Genomic DNA, 27,886 nt, shown 5'->3' with positions numbered 1-27,886 from the left:
ATGCCAGAGTAATCGCACAGGAGACACCTGCTCCAGTGGCAGGTGCCACTGCGTCCCTCCAGGGAACCATCTGACGCATGACGTCATTGACCAGCGAGGACCTAGAGCGGCCGGGGGTGCACCACGTCGCGGAGGGGGAAGCCAAGGGCAGAGCAGGTGGTGCCCGGGGCTCCCTGTGCCCTCCCAGTGACCCCGGGGCACCCCTGGGGTAGGACCGCGGGAGGTCGGGGCCCTGCAGGTGCACCTCCAGCTGGGGCTCCCCGTGACCTCCCAGTGACCCCGGGGCACCCCTGAGGTAGGACCGCGGGAGGTCGGGGCCCTGCAGGTGCACTTCTGCCCGGGCTCCCCGCGTGCAGCCCAGGATTTATCAAATCCATCAAAACATGAGGTCTTTCTCCCTACCGAATAAATTCCACTGTTGCCTCGATTACATATATATACACATTATTTGTTACAAAGTTAATATTTGCATGTGATATTACATTTTCCCATGGTTCAGCTGTGGTCGTGTGAAAACAGTATCTACTTTAATAATTAAAAATATTAAATAGTATCTACATTGGTACTTAAAGTATTAAATAGCCTCTAGTATAATAATTAAAAATATTAAACGGTATGCACATTCAAAATATTAAATATCTACTTTAATAATTAATAAATATTATCTAATTGACAGGAACTTTATGGTAAGTTTTGATTTCGGGTTAATTATATTTCCGTGCACACACAGACATCACTGCGCAAACACTGTTGTTTTTCACAAAATCGTTGGCTCTTTCTGGAATATGAAGAATATTTAATCCTTTTCATTTGCTCTTCTCATTCACCTGGATTTTTTTAACGGGATGCCTTCAATTTGCATATTTGTGTTTTTTTGAAATTAAATATTCAAACCCTAGTCAACGGACTATGTCTCTAAACGCTCAGGGTTGGTTTTCTGTACCTAGGATGTTACAGGTTTCTGCGTATGCGTTCTAAACCTTGCTTATTCAACTTACTTGTATGAACTGATCATTATCAACATTATTAGAAGTTGGTAGCTTTTGTTTTGTTTTTTCAATGTTTTCTGGGAGATTATCACCATAGCAGAGAAACAAAAATATTGATTTATGGGGACAGCTGGGTGGCTCAGTGGTCGATCATCTGCATTTGGCCGGGGCGTGACCCTGGGGTCCTGGGATCGAGTCCTGCATCAGGCTCCCCGCAAGGAGCCGGCTTCTCCCTCTACCTGTGTCTCTGCCTCTCTCTGGGTCTCTCATGAATGAATGAATACAATCTTTTAAAAAATTGATTTGTGTATTTAACTTGCATTGACATTATTTTAGCTGGTTAAGATTTACTTAATTTCAGATTGCTTGTACTCCTCTCAAGTAGACTGCAAATAGCAATGATTTTGTCTCATGTTCTCATATTAAAAGAAGATTTTAGCAACTTTTGTGTTTTATTATCTAAAGTAGACAAAAGGAGTTTAACAATAGCGATGAAAACTCATTTCATCATCCTGTACTAATTGGAATAGGCATTTTCCAGAATCACTATTACACTTGATTGTTATTTTAGGTCAATAATATTTATCACTTATAAGCAGTTTCTTTCTCCATCTGTTTCATTTAGATTTTTGGGTTTTGTTCGTTTGTTTTTTAAGTAGTCTCCATGCCCTGTGTGAAACCCAACATGGGGCTTCATTCAGATGTTTACCAGACTGAGCCACCCAGGTGCCCCTAGATTTTCTTATTTCTAAGGGCTGTGATATTTGTCAACTATCTACATGACGTCAATACATATCCAATTACATCCACGTTGCTCATTTTCAATTTTTATGGTCATTAAATATAGTGATATCATTCCCGAAGCTGAGACTTTGAAAAATGAAATTTTACTGAATTATATTATTCTTTGCAGCTATACCTATAAAATACCTGCCAACACTTTATATAAAATGTGGTCCATGAAGAAACGTGGTCCATAAAGGACACTTCTCTATTTTGTCGTTTTAAATTTCACGATCCACTTCTCTAAATTAGTGTTAAACTCGTGTGTAAAATGGAAGGGACAATTTGCATATTTTCTGTTGGAGGGTAGCATATTGGGCAACCCCAAAATACGCCACTTTGACATAAGGATCGTTTTAAATTGAAGGTGACTGAGAAGGAGCTCCCTTCGATTCCCTATTCGGGTAAAAGTAGGACATGAATATGCAAAGACAAAGGCTAATGATCCCTGTAGAGGCCACTGGCCTGAAGAAAGCACCAGAGGAGAAATCTCTAGAAGTTGAAGCCCTGAACGTGGCTTCTCCTTTGCCAGGCTGACCGGTCCTCCACGAGACACGCTCTTTGTTGAAGATGCTACACGGCTGGAGTCCTAAGTGACCTGAGGGGAAACTCATTTTCCCTCGGTATCTCCCCTGTACACGGGAGCTGTACGTGTTAATAGACTTTTTGTTGTTGTTGTTGTTTTCCTCTTGTTGATCTGCCTTTTGTTTCAGGGGTGTCAGCCAAGAAGTCGGAAGGGGAGGCAGAGAGGAAATTATTTTTCCTCCCCTACACTGCTGTCTACAATATTTTAAACGGGAGCCTCTCTAACTTGAACGTGGGTTGAAGCATCACTTGGAAGGCTTCTTAAATTATAGATTCCTCTTTGCCGCATCTCTGCACCAAATGTGTTCTGTTCAGTAAGACCGATGGGGACAGGTTCCATGCACCGGGAGCCCGACGTGGGATTCGATCCCGGGTCTCCAGGATCACGCCCTGGGCCAAAGGCAGGCGCCAAACCACTGCGCCACCCAGGGATCCCCTCGTGAGATTTTCTTGAATTAACGCACATCTCTGCATTTCCATGATTTTCCAAATGGTTTGGAAGGTCTGTGCTACTTCAGACAGTTCAGAGAAAATTTGGAGGGTTTCTTTTTGTTCCATTTTGCCTTTGTCAAGGATTAAAGGCTGTATTTCCCAATCAGTTATCGGTTATTATAGAATTATTATTGTTATCTGGATAGATGCCACATTCAAGAGTTGGGGAGAGATTTCTCACTGTTCATTAGTAAAAAGGGAATCCATTATTTCCACAAAGCATGTTTTTGGTCCCAAGAATGGTGAGATACAAATAGATATATTAAAACCAGAACACCATTGACTGGAAAATAACAGCACGAGTTTTGTGCTACCAGAGTCCGATGTGGAATTCATGTCTTGATACTACGATAGAACATCGTCAAATCCTTCACGTCATGAGCCATCAAATGCATCCTGGCATCACCCCCACTGGCAGAGCTTACCCCCCCCCCCCAACGATCTTCTGCAGAGAGTAGGGACTGTGACAGCCTGGTGCTCTGCAGCAACAGCACTCAGAGGCCTGCTCAAGTTCTGAAACTGAGCATCAACCCGGCCACAGCAGGTGGATTTGCCAGACGTGGTTTGTAGCCTCATCATTGTGAACCGTGTCCCGTTTTTTTTCTTCCAGGTTAAAACTGGATGCAAACGGTTTCTGTGGCTCTTACCAACGTTCCATGAAATACGCTTCCATGACGAAATGTGGCAAGAGACCACACAGGTGGTTTCCATGAGAAGTTCACCATGAAAATATACTGCGGTTAATGACGCGCATTTTAAGACGACTCTAGAGCCATTCACATCCGTCAACCTCACCCTGATTAACTCCTACCTGCAAATGCATTTCCTGATTAGTTTGTGAGAAACCGCCAGTCAAGATTTGTTTGCTTTTAACTGGTGAGTGTTCCAAATCGTATGGAACACGTGGGTTCAGGAATTGACAATTCCTGCGTTGCAGCTTTAAAAAAACGATATGCCTCCAGAATCTGCTCCAATTTACCCAAGATGTCCACTGACTTTGCTTCTGTCTCTACAGAGAGGTCGTCAAGATGGCTTTTCGGTGTGATGCCGACTGTTTTCTTTGTTAAATAATAATAATAATAATAATAATAATAATAATAATAATAATAATAATAATTATATGGCAGGGTGTCTGGGTGGCTCAATTGGCTGAGTGTCCCACTCTGGTTTGCAGCTCAGGTCACGCACGCTCTCAGGGTCGTGGGATCGAGCCCGGAGTCTGGCTCCACAGTCAGCGAGGAGTCTGCTTGAGGATTTTCTCTCTCCCACTACCCCTCTTCCCCTACCCTCCTCTCTCTCTAAAATAAATATATCTCTTTTAAAATCACAATGCCAATTTGAACCATTTCCTTCTCCTCTTCAGACCTAAAATCCCTCAAATCACTGCTGAAACGATATAACTTGCCCTCTATTTCCTTTTGTTATTGAATGTGTGATACAACCCCTGATTTTTACCTCTTAATTTGTTTCTGTCACTAACTTCTCCTTGTTTAGGACCCTTTGTTCTTAGTTCCCTGAGAAAATGCTACTTTATAATCAACATTTTATAGGACATTTCTAACTGTGCCTGTCTCCAGCTATCTGACCCTGGACTTGAACTTCTTGAAAAAAATAAGAAAGCCACAGTCTATACATCTTTTTGTCATAGTCGTGAGGCAGCTCAAATTTTTTTTCAATCAAATTGAGCCTTGGGGGATTTTTTTTTTCCAGGATGTATTTCTGTTTCTCGAAGATCCTTCATTACAAATATTTTCCTCTGGAATTATACCTGAATCACGCTACCAAGTTCTCACCCCACCACGATTCACCATTATTTCACAGCCTTTTTCTAGATTATGAAGCAGACTATCGGTATATGCTCACTTCTCAACTTTCACAGTTTCAGGTTAAAGACAAATAACATAGGAATTATAAAGAAATTATGTCTTTTAAACTGTATTCCATGTTTCCTTTAATTGAAATGACAGATTTTAACAAGCTGTTCTTATTTACTTGCAACTAGTTTGGTAAATAAGAACATTTGTGTTTCACGCCTGGCTGAGTAAACTGAATGCAGACCAAAACAAGAAAAGAGAGAGAGAATAAAAAAGAAAGGCATTTTATATTCTGAGCATTTGATCCAAGCAACAGGATTGCAAGCCCACAGAAAACATGTGCCATAACATAAAAGACTGATTTCTACAGTTGAAAACATAACTTAGCAACCGAGACCCACGCAAGAGCAATGACCGGGCACATACAGGTTCCCAAAACACAACCATGCCCACTTCTATTTGTCAATCAAAAAACCAGTAGGGGTAGAAAACAAATTGTCGCTTCATTTGAGATTTCAACACATGCCTGGTGCAGGATGTGATTTCAATTTTACCTGCAGAGTTGATCACACGAACCCTAGTTAACTCACTGACCATCACTGGAGTGAAGACCATGACCCAGAAGTACAGTGTTGAGGAGATGTGGCCCCAGAGTCCATAGGTGTGAAACTCTCCAGCTGATTTTCATAAATATCTTACATTTCAGGAACACCTCAAAGGGGCAGTTCTCAAACTCATGGCCCCAGGGTTCCTTTATTCTTAAGAGACTACGGAGGATTCCCAGGGAGTAGGCCACTTGTCATTTCCCAGACTGGAAATTAAAACTGAGACCTTTTCCTACTATTTACTTAGTAATGACGCTATGTCAAAACATCAGTAACAGATTTGCAGAGAATAAGCATATCTTAGAAAACAAAAAGGTAGAAGGGGGTCATTGTTTTTACAACTCTTGAAAATCCCTGTAATGCCTGGCCTTTGTAAATGGCTGGATTCTAGTATCTGCCCCCGTTTTCAATCTGTGGTCATATGTTGTTTTGGTTGGAGTGTCTGAAAAAATCGACTCTCGTATAGCTATGTGGCTGGAAAGCAGAGGAGGTATTTTAATAGCTTTTTTCAGGTAACTGCGTACGTTTATTTCCTTGACATTCTATGAGGAGTAGTTTCTTAAGGATTACTTGAAATTTGGAATCTGTAGTCAGTAAATGTTTCATATGCTGTTACATATATTAAAATCCATGGGTATATCTTGCATTTTAAAAGGATCTTTTAGCCATGCATGATTTTGTAACATGATGCATTATTCATGTACAAAATATTGCTTCAGTACGTCTTGCACATCTTCTAAATATTTGTACATTGTACTATATAGCATTAAAAACCCCAATTATGGGGCAGCCCAGGTGGCTCAGTGGTTTAGCACCACCTTTGGTCCAGGGTGTGATCCTGGAGACCCAGGATCAAGTCCCACGTGGGGCTCCACTGCATGGAGCCTGCTTCTCCCTCTTCCTGTGTGTCTCTGCCTCTCTCTCTGTGTTTCTCGTGAATAAATAAATAAAATGCATTTGAAAAAAATAAAAATAAAAACCCCAATTGTTAAAAATCACTGCTGATGTCCTCAGAAGAGTGTCTAAGCACTGGAAAGCTGTCAAAGATTCTTGTCACTTGCTGTTCTTCTTGGGAGTGTCTAGGTCACTTTAAAAAAAAAATCTTCCAAACTGTGCAGTCCAAAGTGTATCTAGCAGTCATTGCTTCAAGTAGAAATGGCATTCCGCTTGAGAAAAGTGTCCCAATTAGCACAAAACCCACATAATGGCACTAATGCTTCCCCTCACGAAAGCCACGACATTCTATTACCAGGAGAACCAGCTTACGCACGCTTCCCATTTTATCACACTGACTATTGATAAGACTTAATACCCTAGTATTGAGATTTAGTGTCATTAAGACTGTTTCCCCACTTTGTCAAGGGCATCAAGTGAAACAGGGTTGTCATAAACCAGCAACGTGTATCACAGGTGAACAACATGACAATTCACACTGTTTAGCATCACTTCCATTATTTGCACCAAGGTGCCAGCAGTTTTGCCCTGCACTCCTTTTTGTACTATCAGTACAAAGTCGATCCAGCAAAAAAAAAAAAAAAAAAAAAGGCAAACAGCATTGTCAGTAGAGTAGTTCTGACATTTGGAGATGCCCATGGGTCTGAGAATCACACCTCAAGAGCCCACAGTTTAGTATCTTAGGGGATGTTGGTTTCCACCAATATTTTTTCACTCTATATAAGGTGTGTGTGTGTGTTTTTTTTTCTTTTAAATTACTACCAAATAATTGTTCTTGATTTAACAGATTTTTAAAGGTCCCTGTCTGATGTGTGGAAAGCTGCCTTCAGTTATGCCTGGTCTCCTACCATGTATGAAACATCTGTATTTGCAAAATGTGCTACAATCCCTTCAGGCCAAGAGGAATCTTGGGAAAGCAACACGGTGAGTGCAAAACTGTTGCAACGTATAATCATCTTCCACTCTCCAGAGTGAACAGTGGTAAGCTCTCATGAATTGTTGAGTCATGAATTATAACAAAATGATTGATCTAGAGGAGGTGCTAGGTAGAAAAATTGCTTGCCTGGTGAAATTGAATTAAGTTGGGTTCAGGAAAGCACAGAATGAAGAGAGGCAGTGTTCATGCCAATCCATCACTAGACGTCTGCAGGGAGGCCGGTGGTGCCAGGAGAAAATCTTAGAATCAAGTTCTTAAGAGGAATTCAAAAGGCAAGAAGAGAAAAGAGGTTCAGAAAAGAGAAAAATGCAAAGCTAATAACCTGATCTCAGATCGCAGGCCAGAACAGCCAACTGACAACTTGCAAGACACACCTATCAAGGCAAGGGAAACAAAAGCAAAAATGAACTATCGGGACTTAATCAGGATAAAAAGCTTCTGCACAGCAAAAGAAACAGTCAACAAAACTAAAAGACAACCCACAGAATGGGAGAAGATATTTGCAAATGACATATCAGATTTTTGCTGGTGGCAAGGAATGCCTGAAAAGAACATTTCCTACTTCCCCATCCCAACGGGAATGTGTGTAGCCAGACTACATCCCCTTCACTTCCCCACTCTCTTGGGGAATAGACCCCACAGAATGCTTCCCACCTCGAAACGTCATCCCGTATTGAAGACATAAGCTGGACTGCAAACAAACTTGTAGCGATTACATGTGCTCTTGGGGGTCTTTTGTGCTGACCATACTATGCTGATACCTTCTACCTCTAGAAGCCCCTTGGAATAAAAGATCTCATTGGAATAGGGGTGGGTTCTTCCTTCCAAAGAAATAAGTTCCTTTGAGAATTTTAGTGCATTGCTTCTTTAAATGCACACCTACATGCACATAATTTTACACCTATCAAGGGATTCTTAGACCCTCCACAGTTTATCCATGATGTCAAGTTAAAAAAAAAAAACCCTATATAAGGGCTATCAGATTGAGGTTTATTCCAAAGTTTGATGTCCGTAGAACATTTTCAAAGCATCTTTAAGAGAATCATCCTTAACGGAATATGTCGAGATACCGCAGCCCTCTCTTGAGTGCGTGAGGATGTTACTTTTAGCTCCTTACGCTACAATACGTATCCTTCAACTTCTGGAAATTTCAACTTGGAATACCTAATGTAGTTGCTGTGAACTATAGTTTAAGCAGAAGGGGCAGCCAAAGCAACTCTGAAGTAGCTAAGCACCTCATTTTCCCTGCCAGTCTTCAGCTCATAATTATGCAAATGAAACCTTGCCTTTTGCTAGAACTCATAATTCACATCCTAAGGGCTATTGGTCGACAACTGTTTATTGAAAAACTGCCACACATCCAGAGCTCCACCGGCTGGGCTCTCCCAATCCATGGCGTGGTGCACTATCCAGGAATGTGCAATGCAAATGAAAAGTCAAGGTTCATACCAGAAAGGATTAGTGAAAAGGAAAAGAGTGGGTATAATCAAGTCCTGAGCCAGGAATATCAGTTGGAAGTGCTACAGAGTTCAGGGAAGAGGGATGTTTGAGTAAGGCACGTCACTCCCTTTCAGAAATTGGGTCTAGGGTAAATGGTTGGAGACAGAGTTATGTAACTGGCTAATTTCCATGTCCGGTCCTTTTGGGTGAGGTTGTGTGCCATCCTGGACCTCTACATAGATACACCATCTGGGGTCTACAGATCATAAGCTTGGTAAATTCAAGGACGTTTGGCATTTCCCCCAAAGTGTGCATTCTGATAAGGGCAACAGGAAATTCAAGATGAAAAATAACAGAATGGCAAGGAAGTTATCTTAAAACTAAGGAATTATCTTACAGATAGCTCTTTTTCCCTGCATCTTTCCCACTGCTCATCCAGACTCAACAAGAGATAAGGCATATTTACACACAACAAGAGATAAGGCATATTTACACACCTAGCTGGGCCTGTTACTGTCTACTACTCTTATAGCAGATCATAGATAAACATCCAGAGGAAGGGCCACACTCTCTGTTCCTGCCATTATCCAATGGTTACTGGGTGTCTTCTACTAGTGGAGAAATGGAGTCAGTATGTATGCAGATTTGTGTATAGGGGCTTGGGGGAAAACAGATGGGAGCAGAAGATGCAAGAATAAATATCCTATGCTCGATTCCCATTCCTAGTTCCCAGGCTAGCCAACAGGGAGCTGCAGAGACGAACCATCATGAAACAGCATCCTTAGGCTACGACGGAGCCATGTTGAAAATGCTGAAGGAGCACGGATACGCCGTGCGGAAGTGCCAAGCACCCTACTGACACGCTACAAATGAGAATTTAATGAAAAAGAAGTGCAGGTTGAGAGCCAAAATGCATTCCTGCACTGCAGAAAGTACCACATCAAGTGGAAATCAATACGGAAGACAATACTGACAAGTTGACGGTGATATAACACTTAACTGACCCTCCGACGAGTCCAACTGCTAATGAACGTGTGTGTGGCGTGTTCCAGGAACGCAGAGGGCTATACTTTCTTCTTTAATGGCCTCTGTAATTTTGGGAGTACGATATGTCAGTCATTAATAGAAAATAGGCAAAATACTGCATGTGCTAACAAAACAAGTATAAAATCTGTAAGGCTTTAAACTGACAGCAAGAACAAAACCTAACATACATGAAATAAGTAAAGGGTTTCATTTAAAAGGCAAATTAAGGGATCCCTGGGTGGCGCATCGGTTTAGCGCCTGCCTTTGGCCCAGGGCGCGATCCTGGAGACCCAGGATCAAGTCCCATGTCGGGCTCCCGGTGCATGGAGCCTGCTTCTCCCTCTGCCTGTGTCTCTGCCTCTCTCTCTCTCTCTCTCTCTCTCTCTCTCTCTCTCTCTCTCTCTCTCTGTGTGTGATTATCATAAATAAATAAAAATTAAAAAAAAAGGCAAATTAAGCCACACACAGCAAACCAACAGACAAATCTTTTAACTCGTTACACACATAGGATACAAGCATTACCTTCCATAACTAGCAGTATGATCTCAAAAGTTGATTTCGCCTCTGCGCTATTGCACGGATATGGAGTCCGCCGTGTTGTTCCCATCTCTAGGTTTCTTGGTGGAAATGTCCTCACGATTATAAACCTTGGTCAATACGTAATCCCACCGGAGAGATAATAACTAATGATTCCGTAGCTCTACTGTACAGCTGACTTGTATTGCTGACCCCATATGCTTATTTAAGGACAATTTTAATGGGATAGTCACTGAAATCAACAGAACATGAAAATGTTCTTGGTGTACAGAAAGTGCTGGAAAAGTGTAGTGGCTAGTGGTTCTCTATACTGTCATTCTGTGAAAGACCAAAGGGCTGAGTTAGTAGAAAATTCCTTTGATCCAGGAAGTAAGTGGGGTTCATGCATTTTTTATTAGTGAATAACTAAAAACCAGCACTTTTTTTCCCCCACAAAGTCACTTATGGAATAATGTAACCCAGTCAAAATAAATTCACTCCACATCTGAGTTTTTAAACTTGTTAGTTTCAAGTTTCTCATTAAGGCCCTTCTTACTCTCCAAGATCTGAGTCTCCCACAACCTCAATTTCCACTATAATAGCATCCTTCTTTCTCCGTTCATTGTCGTCTTTGCCCGTTTTCCTGCCTGGAATGACACAGCACGGCACAGCACGAGAGTGGCACAGTTGTGTCTAATTCGTAATGTTGATGGTTAGCATAATGCTTGTTCCCTTGTAATACAGAATCCCTGTATTTTATGCCTCCTCATCTACAAAGTCCAGACTTTATGACTCTGAAATCCAGGCTTCCCACAAGTTCATTGTGCTCATCTTAGGTCTTGGTTTTCATCCTCATGCATCCCGACTGACAAGACGGATACCTAATTGGCTTAGGAGTGCTCTGCCTTAATGCCCTTCCTCATGACTTTCTCAAACACAGGATGCATTTATCTCGTAGACAGAATGAACCAAATGGGCCTTGTCATTCCCTGGGACCGAAACCGCATCCCCTCTTCTCTCCGGATTTCAGCACCCCGGTAGTGGACAGCCCCACACCCGCCATCATCCTAGCCCACTCTACAGTCTCACTCCACTCCAAGCACCGAGGTTCCTGCCACAGAGTCAACACCCCGGGGCCCACCCTCAAATACAGGACTGTGGGAATCACTGGATCAAGTTCCCTCCAACTTCAGATCCTGGTATACCAAGAAATCTTACCAGAAATGTCTCAATGAGCTCTTGTGAGAGGTTGAACAAGTGCCCCCCCCCTCCTTTTTTCTGTTCCACGTTTAATATGAAATGGTAATAAGATGGTTAGCTACATGGATACAGGCCTAATGTCCTACTGGCGTTTCTTTTTATAAAGAAACACGAGATTAGTGTGTTTCAGAGGTACCTTTTCTGTAAGCAGTGTTTCAAAGTCAATAGCTGAAGATTTTGGGGTGACTTTATATCCAGAGACTGGTTAAATAGGAAAGCAAGCTCCACTATAATCTTGTCTGAAAAAGTGGTTGAAACAGAAATGGAAATTGCCATCAAACACAGAAGATTGCTTTCGTGCAATTTCCCTGTTTTATGTTCAAACACATTTATTTTCAGAAACATTGTCTCTTCCTTTCCAAGGGATCAAATTCACAACTTATTCTTGAGTCTCTTTGCTTAAATGGCCTCAGAATTAAGCTGTACAATGCCTTGCTTTCTTCAAAGCACCCACATCCTGCTCCAGTGAAATTCCTGGAGAGACCACAGGGTGTCTCTTAGAACAGACAACACCAAAGAGGCTTCAGAGTTCCTCAGTGAAGCCTGGATGGCAGAGCAACATCACACATGTCTAACCGAAATGCTTCATCTTCTATTCCCTTTCTTACAAACGCCCATAGGTAAGAAAACCATATTATACAGAGAGAGCCTTCAGAGGTCTGTGCCTGGGATCACAGAATGCAGTAGGATAAAAACCCAGATCAAACAACCTCACAGAAAGAACACCTGGAGTTAACTACGCTGGATCTTCCATTGGCTTCGCTCAGATGTAGCAAATTGCAGAGAAAAACGTCTATTCAGCTCTACCTACTTTCCCTGAATCTCATCCTTTCTCCAAAACCATCCGATAAATTGCCTTCCAATTGCTCCAATCTCCTCTGCTATCACAGATCACTCTCAGGGTTTGTTTCTACACAAAAATCAACCCTTAAAATGACGGATCATCCACTTCCTGCTTTCCCCTCCAATTCTCAGTATTCAGAACTTGTGTTTACTCTTTGCCTTGTTGACACAAGTTCGGATATGCCGGAGAAAAACATCAACAGTGAAAACCCACCATGATGGGCGTCCTGGGAAAGTGGTTCTCAATTATTAATAAGAAGCAAACAAAATGCAACATCACTCTAGTGTTCTTTGAGAAGTTAGCATGGATTCTTATTTTTCACCAAATAGAAACATCTACAGCACAAAACGGAAATAAACTTGCGTCAACTACAATGATGGGGATGTGTTCAGCTTGCACCCACGGCATCTACCTATATTAGAAGCCGTATCAAGCTGGTTGGAAATAAACAAAGACGTCCTCCCCTTCCTCAGGTGAAAGCAAGCAGAGGCTGTTTATTCACAACTTGCTATAGATAGGGAGTCAGTCACCACTACTTCTGACACAGACCCCAAGGCAGGCTTCAGATGCACAGTGACTGCAGGCTATTGGCCGGGGGACCTAGAAGCACTTTAAATACAAGTCCTCAGTTTGGGGACCATATTTCACTTTCTCTAGTTGGTCGGTCCTGAACTAGAAGAGAGGCCAAAGCATTCTGAGGTGACTGCTAAAAAGCCTGGAGTTTGGACTCTAGAGGCAGTTGCTGAAGAGGTGAAGGTCTGGGTATCATGGCCATATATGGTCTGTCCACTGTCCATCTGTACATCCCATCTCTCCAATTCATTTGCAAAGCCCCACTACTTTAAAAAAAAAAACGTCCAGGGGCACCTGGGTGGCTCAGTTGGTTAAGCTTTTGCCTTCAGCTGAGGTCATGATCTCAGGATCCTGGGATCAAGCCCCAGGTTGGGCTCCTTGCTCAGCAGGGAGTCTGTGTCTCCCTCTGCCTCTCCTTGTCCACTCCCCAGGCTCTTGTGACATCTCTCTCTAAAACAAATAAATACAATCTTTTTTAAATGTCCAGTTAGGATTAGTCATGAAATATTTATTTATAAGAACAAAACAGCATTTAAAGAAATTATAAATTGCAAATCATTTGAGGGCCAAACCAACAGAATTTTATAATGATCATGAATATAAGTTACTAACATGATTTTTATGTATTTTTTTTTAAGATTTTAGTTATTCATGAGAGACACAGAGAGGGAGGCAGAGACATAGAGGGAGAAGCAGGCTCCGGGCAGGGAGCCCAATGTGAGACTCGATCCCAGGAATCTGGGATCATAGCCTGAGCCGAAGGCAGGCACTCAACTGCTGAGCCACCTGGGTATCCCGATTTTTATGTATTTTTTAAAGATTTTATTTATGTATTTGCCAGAGACAGAGACTGAGTACATACAAGCAGGGGGAACAGCAGGAGAGGGAGAGGCAGGGAAAGTGCCGCAGGGCTCCATCCAAGGACCCTGGGATCATGACCTGAGCTGAAGGCAGATGCTTAAATGACTGAGCCACCCACGTGCACGCTAACATGATTTTTATTTTATTTTTTATTATATTTTTTTTACTAAGATGATTTTTATTATTTATTTATTTATTTATTATTATTATTATTATTTTTAAAGATTTTATTTATTTACTCATAGAGACAGAGAGAGAGAAGCAGAGACGCAGGCAGAGGGAGAAGCAGGCTCCATGCAGAGAGCCTGACATGGGACTCGATCCAGGGTCTCCAGGATCACACCCTGGGCTGCAGGCGGCACTAAACTGCGGCGCCACAGGGGCTACCCCAAGATGATTTTTAAAGGCTTGTAGGCATTGGAAAGGATCCCAACAGTACTTGGGCCCATTCTTTTTCTAAATCAAGAAACCAAAGAATAGAATGACAACTTGTCCAAGGCCATACAACTGATAAAAGTCATGGTCTGGACCAAGCATTTGATGCTCAGACTGCATCAATGACCATGCGACCTCGAAAGTATTTTCCCGCAGGGTGTTTTGGGGGTGCTTTTGCTTGGCACTTGTTCACTTCACATAAGCTATTTCACTCCTGAAGTAAAATGGCAGTGTCCGGTTCTACACGAACCCACGTTAGAACGGGCCATTCAACAAATGCACAAACAGGACTTCTTACATGATCAATAACAACACATCTTGACAGGCGTATCGAATGTGCCTGCAAAGGCCCCAACATCAATATTCAATGAAGAGGCCAACAAAGAAAGTATGAATCTGTTATAGCTCATACTTTGAGAAAATTAAGGTGAGCCTGTCTTACAATTACAGACAAGAGCATCTTCAGGTAATTGTCTCTGTGAGGGCGATTCTGTGATTTTTAAGCATGATTGCTGCACTGCAGTTTTTTCTTCCCCATCCTTTGATTTAGTGTGCATTTTCAAAGAAGTGAAGTCTATTTCTAGAGAGGGAATCTTGCAAACAATGATCAAACTGTAAATGTATGCAAATTCAGTGTTTCACCTTAATTACCTCACTAGTGCCTGTCAGCAGCCACTTCCAAGGTTTTGCTGATTAGCAAACGATCCTAAATAATTATTATTTCATCTACAAGTACAATGATTCTGAGCCCTGGCTTCCAGCCCAGCAACTGTACTACCTTCCTCCCCTCCGTCTGCTCCTCTGGAACTAAGCCACATCATATAGCCCAAATTAGCAGCGACCCTACCCCATTTTAAAATAAATCTCCACACAATCATTCCTTTATGATATTGTAAGCCAGGATCTCTTAGGGAGCGCTACAGGTCACGATGGTGTGCAGAAGTGGCAAATGGGTTCCATGATGTGGCAATAAAGACCTTCTTCTATGTCCCTGTTTGAATTCCACTCCCCACCATATATACGTTTTCTAAAATATAAATTTTTCCAATGCACGCACGTGTTGGCTTTCAAAACTCACATTTGCTGACGAAAACTGGAATTTTCAAAAACACTCAACGCAGTGTTTCAAGAAAATAATTTCAACTTAATTACACGTCGGAAGTGGCTGGATACACATGATCCGTGTACTGTTAGCTATGAGGAGGACTGCACTTCTATCTCATACTTGAGAGGAGTAATTCCTAATAGCAGAAACAATATGGCATGTGATTTAAGACCTCGGACACTAATATCAACTAATAATATCAACTAAACGCAGTGCGGTGTACCACTGTAGCAGAAAATGGGATGTCTTCCATTTAAGGAAAATCTCCCTTGTTTTAAAAAAATAGATTTATTTTTTCATGAGAGACACAGAGAGAGACGCAGAGACACAGGCAGAGGGAGAAGCAGGCTCCATGTAGGGAGCCCGACATGGGACTCGATCCCGGGTCTCCAGGATCACACCCTGGGCTGAAGGCAGAGCCAAACCGCTGCGCCACCCGGGATGCCCAGAAAAATCTCCATTTTTAAAAGAAATCCTTGGGGTACCTGGCTGGCTCCATTGGTTGAGCATCTTTGCTCTTTGGCTTTGGCTCAGGTCATGATCCCGGGGTCCTGGGATCCAGCCCCAAGTCAGGCTCCCTGCTCAGAGGGAAGTCTGCTTTTCTTTCTGCCTTTCCCCCTGTTCCGCGGTCTCCATCTCTCACTTACTCTCTCTCAAATAAACAAATAAAATGTTTTAAAAAAAATCAAAGAAATTGTTGTCTCTATTGCGCTGCAGAAAGACAAAGCTCCTGGGAAGTACATGTTACACATTTGTTGAATGAAGAATGAATGAAGGGTTGCATGCATGCATGCATGAATGGTTCCAATGAGCCTGGAGAAGAAATCCATAAATACCAGACGAATGAGCGGCTCACCAAAAGGAAGGGGTATCTGCATTGGTAACTTCTGTCGGTCAGCTTGTGGCCAAATTTAGAAATCCTTCCACCAACTTTCAAGAATTCGAGTGGTCTATATCCACAACTGACCTTCCCTAAACCACGTCTCCCTGGACAAGGGTGCTTCATATAAGTCACCACAGAAAACGCCAACAGATGATGTGCGGAGGGTCTTGGGTGAACACCTGCACTTGCCAGCCCTCCAGCAAATGCCTTCTGTAACGTGAGCATCCATTTTCTTTTGTAAAATCATGCGGTTCAGATTCACCTTGCAGAATACCTGTTAAGGATTTACAGACAATTTTGGTTGAGTCTCTCAGACACAGAGGCTTGCCAACAAAAAAATGGCTATTGGCATTAACACTGTAGGAATAAATGTCCTTTCTGTTGGCATAGGTGACTACATGAATCTTGACATCTAGTCTAGGAATCTGCTCTATCTCCTCCACTTAAATGAATAAATGGTTGACAGCACACTCTGAGTCTTTGTTTGCCTTATCCAATTATAGAGCTAAAATATTTTGAGTCACTCTTGAGAATGCACATGAAGCACTTTTTGAATGCGCGAAACATAAATTTTCTGCATTTAATACACTGCTCTATTTGTTCTATTGTTATATGGACAACTTACATGTTTATGAATAGAAAAGTACAAGAACTGTTTCATGTCTCCCCATGCAATTGTAGTTTTGGAAATGTTGAATGCTCGTCAGTATCCTTACATTTGTTTCCACAGAAGAATTTTTTTTTAAGATTTTATTTATTTATTCATGAGAGAGAGACACAGACATAGGCAGAGAGAGAAGCAGGCCCCATGCAGGGAGGCCGACGTGGGACTCGACCCCAGGACTCTGGGATCACGCCCTGAGCCAAAGGCAGATGTTCAACCGCTGAGCCACCCAAGCGTCCCTCCATGAAAGAATTTATTAAGACAGAAAGTATCAAATAAACACAGAGTAGGAGATTTCAGGTCACGGAGCAACTTGATTTATAAAATAGACTTTCAGGAATTTCATTTAAACATTTAAGAAATATTATTTAATGTAAAATTCCAGAGGTTAAATAAGATTATTGACCAAGAAAGTGGACTATGTCCTGGGATAATAGGAAATTATTGATTTCAAAATGATTAAACAAGATTTTTAACTAATTACTTATGGAGCTGCTTAAAACAAATCGATCCCATATACGTGCCTCGAGCAGGCTCTAAATGTGGTGCATGAGTCTACTGGAGCTAGCACCTAGGCACGGAAACATGTTTATATTAGCCAAAATTTTTCCTCAGTTCAGAGTTTGGGGGGAAAAAGAAAGTCGCTTGTAGTTTTCAATGCCTTAATTTTACAGATGAGGAGGTACGCTGAAGAGATCGTGTCTCGCCTGAGGTTCTAATAAGGAATGGAAGACTCTAAGTGAGAATCCAAATTATACGAGAAATCCAGGTTCACTTATGACTTGTGTGTCTTTTAATAAGCTATGAGTAGGAAGAAGAGGCACCATAATTAAAACCACTAGACATGAGAATAGGGTTTGGAATCTTTTTCCAACCAAGCTTCGGTGTGGAGCTTTGCTCCCCACCATATGGCATCAAACATTTTATTGTTGTTCCATGGGCTCTGAGCACCAGCCTTGCTCTACTCAGAGCTGAATTTAGATGCAGGCAAGCTCCTAACCCATTAACTTCTGATCCAAATTATGCTCTTATTTCAGTTCAAAGTAGATTAGTTCCATTCTTTGCTAGATGAGGTATACTGAACTAATTCAAGAAAGTCATAATTTGGGTGAAATGCCTTTTCTGCTAGCACTACCCATTGGCAAAAGCTACTTATAGTTGTTGAAGACCACCGGTGAGTACATCTTCAAGCGCTGACATCCTAGGTTAAATTAATTCAGAATATTCATCGATGATGGAATAGTTAATAAAGTATTTCTCTTATTGAAATAGTGCCATTTCTAAGAAACTACCATAGTTTCAATATAGTCTATATTTTGCTATTTTTGGGGAAATGCTCTTACTAAGTGGCCATTTACATAAAATGAGATGTGCTTTTAAAGCACTTTTATGAAGATGAATTTGCTTCCAGCTTCATGCCACCTCATAAATGTAATAGGAAAACCTCCTTATACTGTAAATGTCTGCCCTTTTATCTATTTCAAAGTTTTCTAACAAAACTAGGAAATCCAACTGTGAGAAATAGCTCAACATGACAAAGCCATGTTCTTCGTTAAGTGTGAGGAAGGGTAAGAACTTGCAAATGAAGTGATGTTTACGGCACGTTCATTAGTGGAAACAGAATCTGCCCGAACATAACACTTAGGCTTCCTGAGAAAGACAAGGTCGATCTGCTGCTAATAATAATTACACACACCCTGTGTGCATAGTTGGGCTGGTAAAAGAGAAAAAAAAAAGTGAGGTGGAAGGGAGAAAAAGAAACGACAGAGAAAGATTAGTAAAATATTTGAAAGCACAATCTCAGGGTCAGGAGGTCAAAGACTGTATTCTAAAATCGAAGTCAGAATGGAATTGGATGAAGGTCAAACTTCTAAAGACGTAAAAAGCACTGAGAAACCTGGCCATTTTCCAATGTGGTCAAATGTGTTTGGGGGCCAACAGATACAAACGTTGTTCGACCACATAGAAAATGTAAAAATCACAAAACAATCTCTGTAAATCTGGGTTATAAAATAAGCTCTGATCATCTAGTTAATGATAAACATTTTATTTTATTTTTTTTATTTTATTTTGATAAACATTTTATAAAGGAAATTTTAAGAAGCCATATACCATCTGTTTGGCCAGTCTGGAAGTTAGCTAATAACTTTCAGATGGAATTTCTAGTTCAATACAGTGTCTTAAGCCACACATTAACCTGCCTCCCTCCTTTCCCAGGATGCTACTGAAATGACAGTCAAGTCATAAAAGATATATGCTAACTCCATGATAGGGTCAGAAAGAAGACAGGGTATCACTAACCCTTTGGAACATTTTTAAATGGAAATGAGACTATATGAGTCTAAAAAATGATAATTGGAGCTTAGAAATTGATGCGAGTTTGACCTGTAGATGGTATGCATCAAAAATCACGGGGGTAACACACACACATGTATATGCAGGTCTACCAGATAGCCCCTCACACCAATGTGGTTATGGGTCGGCTGCTGAATCTGGGCCCAGCCAAAGGCCTCAAGGTCTTGCTTTCTAAATAGGGAGAGATTTTCATGGAAGAGCCCTTCATATAGCCATGGAATTGAAAAGAGAGAAGATGGACAGAAACCAAGGAGATCTGAGGTCATTCTTTGATGGAAAAAATGAAATGAAAGGAAGGCCTGCCAAGGAACGAAAAGGTCAGGGTCCTCACTTTGCAGGATGAAGGCATCCCTTGGTTTCATTGAGACCCTAAGAGTGCCATTGTGAACCCCACATGTCCTCTCAGAAAAACCCATCTGTGGACAGGACCTATCATCCCCACATCTATGAAGAAAGCCGGTTAGCAACAGAGTCATGTGGCTGGAAGGCATTCGCTCCACCTACCTTAGTCTATTCACTCTTGTATTCAGCACTAGAAACAGTTGAACAAAGACAACCAGCTGGTAGAAAAACGAGCACATAAGCCAAATAAAAAACACCCATAAGTCATCACCAAGATGTCAAAGAACTAAAAATAGAGGAGACAGGTAGAACAGAAGAAAGAAAATCCTCTTAAAGTCCAATTAGTATCTTAACAGACACTCAAGTGGATGTTCAGTAAGGAAAATGACTTTATGTCACCAAAAGGACAGTACAGCAAACGATAGCTACTAGAAATAAATAAAGTTCATGGAAAACCTCAGGACAGAATGAAGACAGCTGAAGAATAAATTTGTGATCTATAGGATAAAACTAAGCAAATCTTCCAGAACGTAGAACAAAAATTACAGAGAAACAGAAAGTAAATTGAAGAGGGACAGAGAGGTGAGTAAGGAAGTAAATTAATAAGCTCGGAGGATTTCTAGGAGGTGGGAACCCAGAGCAGAGAGAGGCAATATATTAGATGGAGTAATTTAATCATTTGTAGGAGAAATTATTGTACCTTCAGAGTGAATGGCAGTAAGGCAGCCTAATGAAGCCACAGCCACCCCACCCCACATTCCAGTGGACGCCCAGAATCACAGGAGGACAAGAAAAAATTCTGAAAGCTTAAAGAGAAGGAGGGGGTGGGTGGTGACCATATTTTTGAAAAACACAGATCTCATCACTTCCTTGGAGACTGGAAGGCCTATAGCTAGGACTTCAAAGTTCTGAAAGAAACTGTGTTTGCACCAGGATCTTGTTTAAAGTAAGCTTTATGCCCAACTTGGGGCTGGAACTCATGACACCGAGATCAAGGGTCATAGGCTCTACCGACCGAGCCGGCCAGGCGCCCCTGGCACCAGGATTTTACATCCACAAACTACTGCACCGCATGAAGGGCTTTTTTTGAATAATCAAGGTCTCACAATGCTCATGGCACACATGCTTCTTCTTTGAAAAAAAGAATCCTTAGGATACATTGGGCCACAGAATTAAGGGGAGAGACAAAAGATCCAAAGAACTACGCAGTGGATATGCAGTGAAGCGCTTCACAGCAATAAAAGCAGATGGTCTGCAGGTGTATTGACCACGGGTGAAGCTCAGCCACACCACGCCGTGTGGAAGCAGCCAGGCCCCCACACACCAGACACACCAAGACTCCTTCCCACGTGAGTCCACTTTAATAGAAACACGCAGAAGGAATGCACCTTGGTGGTGGCGACCCACGTCGGTTCATTATGTGCAAATCCATGAAGCCGGACACGGCTCCTTGTGCTCCCTTCTGTGTGTTCTTCTCCGAGAAGCAGCTTCACTCCAAATAGCAGTAAGTAAAGTGATTGCCTCTTACGTGCCACGAAATCTCTGAGGCTGTCGGGGTTCACGGCGCTTGTTTTACAGGGAGGAGGCCAACCACCCAGGCGTGAAGGAAAAAGCGGGCCCAGCACGCACAGCAGCTTTCCCTTCCCTGGTCTACAGGCTGGAAGCCCGCTGGGGATGGCCAAAGGCTACTGGCCAACATGCAACTGTGCCCCGGCAGCGGGGGAGGGCAAGCTACCGCGGGCATCGTGCTGCTCTCTTAGGCCCACAGAAAACCCCCCGATATCGAAAACAAGTAAAGAAAGGGACACCCTGGCAAGAAGGCAGGCATCGAATCCTGCTGTCGGAGGAGATACCTGGCCGAGACCTGTTCCACGGGCTGGGGGGCTGGGGCGCCAGGGGCTGGGTGCTGAGACAAGCGGGAGGCTCACCTCGTTCCTGCCAGGCTTCAGCTCTGCTAGGACAGGGAACCTTCCTGAGATGCATGATGTCAAACGTTGGGCCAGACCCCAGACATGGGGTCTCCGGAGGCGGACCCCTCAGGAGGGCCGTCACAGGAGCTGGAGTCTGCCCTCCAGAGTCGGCGGGGCCGCATTCACCACCTCCTATTACCTGGACAGGGACGATGCTTTAGATCCGGAGTCTAGTCACTTGGTGATGAGAGTCTCGGACTTCTCCTTTTTTTTTTTTTTTTTTTTTTTAAGATTTTATTTATTCATTCATGAGAGACAGAGAGAGAGACAGAGAGAGAGAGAGAGAGGCAGAGACCCAGGCAGAGGGAGAAGCAGGCTCCATGCAGGGAGCCCGATGCGGGAGTTGATCTCCAGGTCTCCAGGATCATGCCCTGGACGGAAGGTGACGACATACCGCTGAGCCACCTGGGGATCCCCAAGTCTTATACTCTTCCGATGGGCAGATGAGGAGAGAGCCTGTTGTTGTAGGTACGTCTGACACGTGGGCAAAGTGTGCCTGATGGAGTTGGAGTTGCTTAGAGCAGGTGTCTGACCCGGGCACGAGGACTCCGGAGCCCAGTGCCATAAAGGGTCATGATGCACTGAGTCTGGATGAGAGAAAAGGAAGGGGGTGCGTGGCCGGTGTGCGGGTCTCTAGTTTTCTGCACTGAGGAACAGCCCTCATTCTATTCTACATTGCTCAGGTGAGGCCGTCAGGTGTACGTATCCACCTGTCCTCCAGGATAGCCTATTAGCCCCTGCAGGACTCTTGAGCCAAGATATCCCCCCATCTGAGCCCTAACGGGGCTCTCGGACACAGGTATGCATCTATCTCCCCCTCATAAGGATGCTCCGAAGAGCTGGCCCTGGCCCATGCTAGTCTCATTCATCAGATACGTTCATCTGTCCCGCGGTGAACTGTCACCTAGCAGGTCTGGTCAGTGTCCTTCAGAGTTTTGTGTAAAGCTCGGTGATGAACTAAACCAGAATCCGCCAAAAAAATGAGGAATGCGGAATTTTTTGAGCTGATTATTCTGAGCAACAGCAGGCGCCGGAGCAGCTCTGAAAACACAGCGGAAGCTACTTTGTTGAAAGGGAAATTTACATTTATGAAGGAAACTTCATTTGTGAAGGTGCATTCATCTCAGCACCAAGGAAAGCAGGTGAGCTAACAAGAGTCTCACCGCGGAAAAGATGCCAACTTAAATCTGCATTAAAAAAAAAAAAAAAACACATCCTGGGAAGCCTGGGTGGCTCCCTGGTTGAGCAGCTACCTCTGGCTCAGGTCGGGATCCTGGGGTCCTGGGATCCAGTCTCCCACCCCCACCTCTTTTGTTAGAATTAGAAAGTATCAGAGAGGGTAACTGTGACCTGCCAGTGGCCGTCTTTCCAACCAAGTGCAAGAGTTGTGTCTACCGGGGACAGACTGACCAACAGCCTGCAGGTGCAGGACGCAGAAGGGGAAGTCAACACCTGTCGGAGCCACCTGACCGAGTAATCTGGCCCTGGGAGCACACCTCTCCGTTTCTGGGTAAGCCGCCTTGTGCTAGGTACACACCCCCCCTCCCCACTGGCCAGGCCACGGTAATGTAAATATGACAAATGAGAACAGGCTACCGCTTGCTCCATACCCTGGAGGCCTGTTTGACTAGCCACGTCCTAATCCCGCTTTCGATCGCGGAAATCACGTTTCTCTCTCACAGGGGATACATCTTATTTACTAATCCCACGGAGATATGGAAATTTGAAACTAAAGAAAACATTAGAGAGAAAAGAAGATTCAAAGCAGATTCTGAAGCCTGAGCAGGAATTAACACATGAAAGGAAAGCTGTGGTTACAAGTGTCTACAAGCGTCCTGATGAACCCGGGTCAGGGCAGAGCCGCCAAGTAGCTACACACACACACACACACACACACACACACACAAGTCATTTGTGATCATAATCTGTCCCTCTGTGAATAAGATCCTCCTCCACAAACGCACAGCGGTATTGGGTCTGGGAGGGATTTTCATCTCCATGTGCGTGATGCACAGTCCCGTGCGTCTACTCACATAGTAGGTGCTCAATAAAGGTCACGTCGATGGCATGAACCCTATAGGATTCTCCATGTATTCCATTTCCCATCCATTAATTCCCGCACTCTACTTACAAGCCCCCATACTTTGAGTTGTAGGGCCCTAGAACACCCAAATATTGTCATATAGATTATTTGCCACAACAGCAATTCTCCCCTTTTCTAAAGGAAATTGATAAAGGAAATCTCCATCTGTAAAGATGGAAATCATTCATCAGATATGTTCATCTGTCCCAAAAAGAGAGCCAGTCGGGGAGATACCAGGTGACCACCTGAGCTTATCTGCGTCACAAGGCAGCGCCTACATACCTTGGATTTCCTCCCTTCCCCGTCCCCCAACTTGCCTCCCGTGCCAGAAGCCCAAATCCCTTTCTTTCTTTACGATGGGAAATAACTCACAAACATGTGGCCACTTCCTTGTGCTGCGTCCATGCTTATGCATGCAATTAAAACCAGACTTTGTCCTGTTAATCTGCTCCATGGACAGGAACCATGTGTCCTGAAGGGGTCTGCTTCAAACGAGGCACACGTCAGTGGCAGCATTTACGCATTTAATCATGCACGGGGTCACCTAGACAAGGCCTTAAAAGCAAGGAGGAAAAAAAAAAAAAAAAGCAAGGAGGGCCTGGTGTGATCCAGCACGGAAGGATTCAGTCTCCAGCCCAAAGAACCCTATCTGCTGCGTTCTCAGAGAGGATGGATTTACGCTGGGGGTGGGGTGGGGTGGGGGAGTGTAAAGTAAAGCCCTGGATGAAAATTTACAGTAACAGTAACAGGGAGGACATGACAAAGCAGGAAGGAGGGCAGGAGGAAGAAGCAGCAAGAGAAGGAAGGGGAGGAGGAGGAGAAAAGGAGGAAGGGGAGCCAGAGAAGCAGGTGCACTGAGGAAGGAGGTGTGGGAGGATAAGATGTATTAGGGGAAGAGTGGGAGGAGGAGCAAGAAGAGAAAAAGGAGGAGGAGGAAAAGAACAAAGGAGAAGGAAGAGGAGGAGGTGGAGATGCAGAAGGAGAGACATGTAGGAGGAGGAAGAGGAGAAGCAGGAGGAAGAGGAGGGCAGGAGGGGAGAAGCAGGAGGTAGAAGACTAGGGGAGAAGTAGATGAGGAAGAGGAGGAAGAAGAGAAGGAGGGGAGGAAGAGGAGAAGCAGGAGGTAGAAGATGAAAAAGGAAGAAGAGGTAGAAGAAGAGGAGGGGAGAAGGAGGAGTAGAAGAGGAACTGAAGGGGAGAAGGAGTGGAAGAGGAGGAGAAGGAGGAGGAGTGGAAGAGGAAGAGGAGGAGGAGTGGAAGAGGAAGAGGAGGAGGAGTGGAAGAGGAGGAGAAGGAGGAGGAGTGGAAGAGGAGGAGAAGGAGGAGGAGTGGAAGAGGAGGAGAAGGAGGAGGAGTGGAAGAGGAGGAGAAGGAGGAGGAGTGGAAGAGGAAGAGGAGGAGGAGTGGAAGAGGAAGAGGAGGAGGAGTGGAAGAGGAAGAGGAGGAGGAGTGGAAGAGGAGGAGGAGGAGGAGTGGAAGAGGAGGAGGAGGAGTGGAAGAGGAAGAGGAGGAGTGGAAGAGGAAGAGGAGGAGGAGGAGTGGAAGAGGAAGAGGAGGAGGAGGAGTGGAAGAGGAAGAGGAGGAGGAGGAGTGGAAGAGGAAGAGGAGGAGTGGAAGAGGAAGAGGAGGAGGAGGAGTGGAAGAGGAAGAGGAGGAGTGGAAGAGGAGGAGGAGGAGTGGAAGAGGAGGAGGAGGAGTGGAAGAGGAAGAGGAGGAGGAGGAGTAGAAGAGGAAGAGGAGGAGGAGGAGTGGAAGAGGAGGAGGAAGAGTGAAAGAAGAAGAGGAGAAGGAGGAGGAGTAAAAGAGGAGGAGGAGGAGTGGATGAAGCAGAGGAAGAGGAGGAGGATGAGTGGAAGAGGAGGCGGAAGGGGAGCAGTGGATGAGGAAGAGGAGGAGGAGTGGATGAGGAAGAGGAAGTGCAGGAGGAGGCAGCGAGAAGGAAGTAGGGGACGAAGGCAGACTTGTAGGGGAGGGAACTGGGCTCCGTCACCCGAGGTGGACAGCAGGGCACGCGGCCCGGCGTGTCGGGACACCTGCCCAGGGCCGCAGGAACCCAAGGAGTGCGGCCCGCGGGCAGGGGCACCGGGTGTGACCGGGGAGGGCACCATGGTACTTAGCACGGGTCGCGGAGAGGCCTCCGTGTCCTGCACCCGGCTCCTGTCCTCAGGGCCCCCGGAGGCCGGGAGAGGGGGCTTGGGGTGCCGCGGGCCTGGATGAGGAACAGCCCCAAATATCCACAGAAGAGCTGCACACTGTCCTGTCACTAGGAGGTCACGCTGGGTGGAGGGCGGGCCGCGATGGAGCCCCGGCCGCTGCACATGCCCAGGGTGGGCACCCTCGGGCCCGACCCGCTGGGAGGGCAGCTCGGGAGCAGCGGGGCCCAGGGCGCAGCCCTCCCAGGACACCAAGCCAGCACCACCAGCCGCGGCCCCTGTGCATCCTTGGTCCCCCGGGGTGAGCGCACCCCACACGGAACCAGCACGCTGCCGGGTGCACCCTGCACGCCGAAGGGCTGCAGCGCCCCAGGGTTCCCCGGTGGACAGTGCGCTGGGTGCCACCTGGGGTCCTGCAGCCGCCTGAGGCCGTCACCCGGGCCTGCGGCCTTCACTCCTCTGCGAGCTCGGTGACTCTTCTCGACGCTGTCAACGCACAGCTTAGACACGACCCAAAACAACGGAAAATTAATTTCCCTAACAGCCCTTTTTTGTTTTAGAAAGTTACTTCTACACTTGCAGCCCTGGGCCATGTATACACTTGCCATCCTGGCCGCGTACGGAAGAATCAATCTAGACCACGGATTATCTCAGGGGCTTCACAGACCTTGGGGAACACACGGCTTTTAGTCACGTATTTAGATCAGATATTCGTGTGTACGCGCACACACACAAGCACGGAGAGCATTATACGACGGGACGCCCGGCCGGTGATGCATGTGACCCCTGACCCCGGGGTTGTGAGTTCGAGCCCCAATGTTTGACGTAGAGATTACTTAAAAATAAAACCTTGGGGCACCTGCGTGACTCAGTTGGTTGAGCATCTGCCTTCAGCTCAGGTGATGATCTCAGGGTCCTGGGATCAAGCTCCACGTCGTGGAGTCTGCTTCTCCCCGTCCCTCTGCCTGTGTCTGCTGCTCCCCCTCCTTGTGCTCTCTCTCTCTGTCAAATAAATAAATAAATGAAATAATAAAAAAAAAATTTAGGGATGCCTGGGTGGCTCAGCGGTTGAGTGCCTTTCGTTCAGGGCGTGACCCCGGGGTCCTGGGATCGAGTCCCACACTGGGCTTCCTGTGTGGAGCCTGCTTCTCCCTCTGCCTGGGTCTCTGCCTCTCCCTCCGTGTCTCTCATGAATAAATAGATAAAATCTTAAAAAAAAAAAAAAAACAAGTTTGAGAATTTCTCTAAGCAGCTGAAAGAGGTTTACCTTCCATTATTCTCTGTACACAGAACCCGTATCTTGTTCTCAGCACTTTGCTAATGGAAGTCACAAAAATGAAGACAAAAATCTAATAAAAATGTCTTCTTTTTACTTTATTGTTTTGGTACTTCTACACTGCAGAAAACTTTAAATCCTCTCCGAAGCACAAGAAATGCTCTGCCGTGGCCTTCCCTGACCTCATCCCCGCCCCCCTTCCCCCCAGTGCTTTCCTTGTTGGATCTGAACAAGCAGAGTTGATACTCTGCACCAAGAAAAAAAAAAAAAAGCAATTTATTCGTCTTCCTTGTTCTAAGGACATTCGATGAAATCTCTGGACAAGTTTTAAAAGATTCATATATCCTCGAGGAAGACCTGCTCCTGACAAAATGAAGCAGAGACTTTTTTTTTTTAAGTGAGGAGAGAAGAAAACACAAGCCAGTAAAATTATGTAAATTATGCAAATATCTGTTAAGATTCAGGCAGAGTGAATTCACAGTGTGGATTACTGCGGCTGGAACGTCTAAGGTCTGTAGCCCAATGGGGAGGAAAACCGCTTTTCCTTCCAGGCTGCTAGTTTCAGAGCAGATCCCGAAGCCTTCCATCAGCGGGACTCTGCTGGGCAGCTCTTGGTAAGCTGAGAGATATCTGGACGGGAAGTTTCCACGGAAAGCCAAGGCCAGGGAGTGGCCGCCACATGCCTTTGTCACACTCCGTCCACAGCTCTAGGGAAGTCTGCATCCTGAGTGTGCTTCCTCCAGACAGATGAGGGAGGCGCTGTATCGCCATCACTTCCCTGATGAGACCTGGCTCACCATTTCCCATGGACGAGATGGGAAGAGTAGCAGGCATTTTCAGTGGGGTCTTCTCCCTGGATGCCCCTGCGTAATTTCGTCATTAATGCTCAGATTTACCTGAAATGATCATATTTGCTCGTCTGCTTGCCTATCAGCTAAAGT

This window comes from Nyctereutes procyonoides, unplaced genomic scaffold (assembly GCF_905146905.1).
Source record: "Nyctereutes procyonoides isolate TBG_1078 unplaced genomic scaffold, NYPRO_anot_genome, whole genome shotgun sequence".
Taxonomy (NCBI): domain Eukaryota; kingdom Metazoa; phylum Chordata; class Mammalia; order Carnivora; family Canidae; genus Nyctereutes; species Nyctereutes procyonoides.
Note: the sequence above shows the minus strand (reverse complement) of the source record.